Raw genomic sequence first — 5,890 nt, 5'->3', positions numbered from 1 at the left:
GTCCCCCCTCAGCCCGGCCCCGTTCTCTTTCCGGCCGCCCCGGCTCCGTTCTCCCGCAGCCCAGCCCCCTCAGCCCGCCCCGTTCCCGCCTCACGGCCCCGCCGCTCCCTCGGCCCGCCCCGTCGGGGAGAAGCCGTCCTGCCCCCGGCTGCCTCCGGCCGCCCCCGCCGCCTCCTTGCGGGCCCGTGAGCCGGGCAGGTCTTGTTCCCAGTTCCGGGAATGCGGAGTGGGACGGGGACGAGCCCCCAGCGGCGCCGGCGGGGGCAGTGCGGGCAGGCGGCCCGTTTCCCCTGGCGGGGAGTCCCCACGCCTTCCCACGGCAGCCTCTCACCAGAGCCCTGCCCCGGGCCGCTCACACTTCACGCTGAATTTGCGGTTTTATTTTTTAACCTCGATAATCTCTTTGCCTTCCACATAACAGCAGCTGGGAACCGCCTGACGCAGGAGCGTGTCCCCGTTGTGCTGGGGCACTGCCGTGGCGAACCCGGCCCCTGCAAGAGCACCGCTCACCCAGCTCGGGCAATTAGTTCTGATTAGTACTTCGAGAAGTGCCAAGGCTGCGATATGACTGCATCCTTGCCCACTAGTGTGCGAACCAGCTTTGTGGATAGCTGCTGACTAACCAAAGGTGAGCTGTAGATTAGCAATCATTAATGTCTTTGAATCCCAGCACTGACTGCAGCGGCTGAAGTGAAAAGGCTTGCCTTAGCCTACAGCTTCCATAAGTCAGCGTTGGACACCAGTGATCATACATCCCTTACTCACTGAACTGTCCGATTGTCCTCAGGATCCGTAATTTTTTTCATTTGACAGCTCTCATAAGAGGAAAAGCAAAAAAAAAACCCGCTTGGCTCAGAGGTCTCCAGCCACATGCTCCCCTCGTGTAACCACTGGTTCTCCTGGGGTGGGGGAGGATGGGGAAAGGGGTCAACATCTTGCAGCAAGGAGCTGATGATGACTGAGGATCCAGGTTTACAGAAATTAATTGCTGCACCTCATTTCAGTTCCTGAATTGCTGAAGTGGAACATTTGGTGGAGCCACACAGACTTTTAGATGCTCACCAGAGATTAAATGTGGTACCCAAACCCCAGTGGGTCCCAGGGAGTCCTGGCTTTATTTCCATCTCCTCCAGGCTTGCAGGTCCTCTGCATGCAATCTGCATTGGCTGGTTGTGGGAAGTGATGCTGATTCCCAGCGTGACCTACATGACACATCATCTCCTGATTCCTTCTCTGTGCAATAAGGGCTCCTCTTCCTGGCTCAGCAGACAGCAGTCCGCTATAAGAACCAGTGACTCATCCCCATGGGCTCATGTTTGGTGAAAGAAAAACAGCCAAAACTTTGGCTCATGCCCAAGGAAAACACTGTTGTCAGCTTGCAATGCACATGCCATACAAGCCAACACCTCTCTATCATATTATAAATGAAGGTATTTTGCAAATGCAGTTTATAAATCTTCCCTGTTTGCCTTCATTTGGACAAGGACATACAGTATAGTTGGCTTTGCTTTTGTTTGCAGTCAGGTTTCCCCCACAATGTCGTGGTTGACATTAAGCTGGGCCAAGTCTGGCAGTAATGACATCCTCTTGTATCTCACTTAGCTGCTAGACAGCCACCCACTTGCATTGAAACCTCAAGAGGTCTTATTTAATGGGTGTGCAAGAGAGGTGCCTTACTGCCTGAAAAGGGTTTATTTCCCTTTGGCAAGGAAGTCTGGTTATCACTAAACACAAACCTCTGCAACATAAATAAAGAGAAGAGAGAAGATTTGAAGCTTGATATGCCAATGAGAAAATAAAAATGGATTTAGACACAAGTGAGTCTCTGCCAGCTTTCTATTTGCATAGATGATGCAAGGTGTCCAACATTGCGGTAGCAGCAAGAGCACTGTGACAGACTCTGCACTGACATGCTGTTAAATGTGGCAATCTAGGCAGCAAGAGCAGGCAGGAAAAGCAGATGTCCATAAAGGACAAACAGTTTAGTCAGGACCTCCTTACACCCAACACCATACCTTTTCTGTCACATGGTTGGAGGTCAGTTTTATTTCCTTTGCACTCTCATAGGGAAGTATAAATGCTGTTGCACACTCAAACCAGTGCTGATTGCGTCTACTCTGTAACCTACCCTGATAATGAAGAATTATAGTTTTTTACTTACACAGTTGTTTTTCCTTCTTAGATTCTGTAAGTACATCTGCCCAGTCCCTGCTTCTGTGAGACCTTATGAAATCATCCTTTGAAAATATGTGTAATGGGGGTGTTTAGGAAAAGCAGTGGTGAGGAATATTTTGTTATAAAATTAGAAACCAGGAGACCTGGCATTGTGAATTACAGGCTCTTCAGTCTCCTTGCCTGGATTTTCCATTCAGATGAACAGAGTTAATGAGAACAAAAGCTTTGGGGTTTTTCCACTGACACCTGTCTCTTTAATCCAAGAGGGTGTTCCAGCTTTCCGTTGTCCCTTTGGTATACAGAGAAGCTTTGCCAACAGGTGCAACAACACCGTCAATCTCTATGCCAGTATGGAGGGCAACAAGCTTTCCACCATCATTTTTGTTCTTTTAAATATCCTCCAAGGAATGGCTTCCTTCCTTGGAGCCGTGAAGTTGTTAGGTAATTCATGGGATGTGGGGGAAAGTCTGTGAACTTTGATGAAGTTACACAGGGGACCTGTGATAAAAGGACTGGATCGCCATGGACTATGCAGACCTAGGGGAAATCCAGGGACCAGGCTAGGCAGTATCTAGCAATTCCTTCTTGCAATGTGAACAGTGGCATGTGATCCATTTGTTTCTCAGAGACAACCTCATGGGATACAAGGTCTTGGTCAGACTAACGCCCAAGTCAATAATCATTCCTCTTGCTGCTTCGGGTGCCCTTTTTCACTCATTAAATCCATTTATCAACTCTTGTTTACTCCTGGAGTTGAGTGTTACAGTCAGAAATGTCTCTTATACGCATCTTGGATAAGAAAGCCAGAGAATTGTACCTCATCACTCCTGCAGTAAGTTCTCCTCATATGGCTTATGCAGGACAAATCTGGTAGAAAGACAGCCAGTTTTGTGACAGAGCAACTGAAGGTGGACCAGATTCCTCTCTCCTCTCCTCTCCTCTCCTCTCCTCTCCTCTCCTCTCCTCTCCCCTCCCCTCCCCTCCTCTCCTCTCCTCTCCTCTCCTCTCCTCTCCTCTCCTCTCCTCTCCTCTCCCCTCCTCTCCTCTCCTCTCCTCTCCTCTCCTCTCCTCTCCTCTCCTCTCCCTCTCCCTCTCCCTCTCCTCTCCCCTCCTTACCTTTCTGCAGCTAGCTTGCTGTGATGGAAGTTCAACAACATACAAACACCAATGCTTTTGTTTGCTATACAGCAACAGGCTGCGATGGAGCACTGAGGCAGGAGACGGCAGAGGTCTTCCTCTATAGTGACAGCTTCCTGCTGAACAGGAACAGTGTTTAAGACAGGAGACAGAGCAGCAGCAGGTCCACCCATGCACTGAGCAGCACTGCAAACAAGATTATGTTAAAGGCGCACTCTTGGTGACCTTGCCTAGGACAAGAAAGTTTTTGTCTGCTGGGCAGTTTGTCTCCAGCACTGCTTTGTCATTGCATCACTGATTACAGTCTTCAAAATGTCATCCCTCAATGTTCATGTTCATACACATCTGTGTCCAACTTCATTCATGATGCATACCACCATCTTCATTCAGGTGGTGTTTCATGTGTCTAAAGTAACAAATTGGCCTGAATAATTTCCTCTTTCATTTTGGAAGCAAATCCCAACTGTTGCTTCTTTTAAGTCTCTGTGAGAATGACGCTTTTGCATTTTGCTTGTCATGCATGAAAAGTTTGACATCATTATTTGTTTTACTGAGTCTCCCTCTGAGCCCTTTACAGAATCTTGAATCATGTCATCATTAGCTGTTTTTATAAAAGCATAAAACCTCCGTGATGAACATAAAGTGCAGCACTGCTCAGAGGCAGACTGTAGTGATTCTGTTACCAGTCCTGCTGCGTCCAAGCATATGCTCTAATGTCCCTGACTATGACAAGTATGATCTCATTTTCTCAGATTTGAGTAGCATGCTAAATCCTGTCCAGCAGCATGAAACACCTCTTTCTTTTCATGCATATCTGATACTCCACCTAGATCTATGTTTCAGCTTTTTGAACCATTAATAACAGTGGCAACCTGCCTTTAATGCCAGAACCTGCCATTCCAGAGACAATGTTGTGATGTTTTGGCTGCAAAAGACTTGGCACTCTTTGTTTGTGGTGGAAGCAGAAGGACATAGCCCTGCTCAGAGAGTTCAGTTCACCATCTGCATAAATGCAACCGCTCTTCTTACTGGTCAGAGAGTTTTCCCTGCTGTCATTTGTCATGCCTTCTGGTTTGGAGTACATCATCATTTGGAGTTTTTGCCATCAGGTACTGTTCAGGGACCATCTGACCTTGATTCTGCTATGATCATACCTGTAGGAAAACATACAGACTGATTGCTCTTTGTAGTTCAGCTTGTGACCACTATTCGCTAAATCTGTCATTTCCTCTTCTGCCTTTCAGCGGTATTTCCTCCATCAGGAACCTAATGACCTTCTGCAAGCTCTCATCCACCTACAATTACTGGATCTGTCTGAGGTTTGCCAAGTGGCTTAAATACAGTTTAGCATCTAGTGTCAGCTACTGCTGACATAGGGGTTTGCAACACACTCTCACCTGACTTATATATTATGCCCTCAAAATGCTAGAAAAAACACCTGCCCAGGTAAAGGATCAGAAGTGCATAACTGCAACTGAAATAGATTAATATCAGTTAAGTGTGCTCGCATCCTTGGCTGATGTAATACAACACGGCTTCAATGGAGCTAACCAAGGATTTGCTTGAACCCTTAGCTGACTAAAAATCTCAGTTCAAAAGGCTTTTAAAGCAAAAAAAGACATTGTGGTTTTGTGGTCCCAGCTAGACCTGGGAACATCATGTCTTTGTTGTGTTCTGATCCATGCTTCTCCCTATGCTCTTGGAACGGATCATTTCAACCCTCTATCTACAGCAGAAGAAATTCTGCTTTTGTCTTCCCTATTGCACAGGGCATTTTGAGTGTTGACTGCCTTCATATTAGAGACCCAGCTCTAATGACGCTAATAAAAGCACAGAATATTCTAGACAATGGTATTTATAGAAGGATACAGTCAAATAATTTTAGACATTTAAAAACGAAGAACTAAATGTTACTGTGCACTGGGTGAAATCAATAGTCACTAGGCCATTTCTGACATGCAGACTGTGATGCAAGGACAACAAGAACTGCAGCCTAGGGGATGCTCGGTGTCCGCTCAGCTCAACAGCAAGATACAAGCACTGTCTGGGACAGTGGAAGATGTTACAGTCCTGCCACAGACACTAAAGAACAGCTGTCCTATACAGCATTTTCTTCTTCACATCCCCACTGGATGTTTCATGTTAAGTTTTGTTTTAAGGAAGCAGTAGTTTAATGTGCAATATCTCTGGGAATCATATAAACACTTTTACCTGGTAATCATTATCAAAAGGAAATGCCTTTATAAGGGCCCTGTATAGCTTTCACATCCATTAGAATTTTTCCTTGGAGACAAACCTCAAGGTCATCTCAGTTCTGCACCCACCTTCTCCTTCCGCTGAAGAAAGTAAGGGTCTTTGCTGGAAACGGGAAGAACCAACATTGATCAAGGACATGAAGTACTGGCCCAGAGGCTCAGTATAGAGACCTTGGTACTGATCCTGCAGGTGACACTGGTGGCATGGTTTAGCCACGTGTTGCCAAGGAGAATGGCAAACGAATGGAAACAACAACAACAAAAGTCAAGTATGGTAACAAAAAACAAGTCAAGAAAAAAGCCTTCACTTTCTCCGCTCCTCC

The sequence above is a fragment of the Falco cherrug genome, chromosome 4 (genome assembly GCF_023634085.1).
Source record: "Falco cherrug isolate bFalChe1 chromosome 4, bFalChe1.pri, whole genome shotgun sequence".
NCBI lineage: Eukaryota > Metazoa > Chordata > Aves > Falconiformes > Falconidae > Falco > Falco cherrug.
This window is presented reverse-complemented; position numbering follows the sequence as displayed.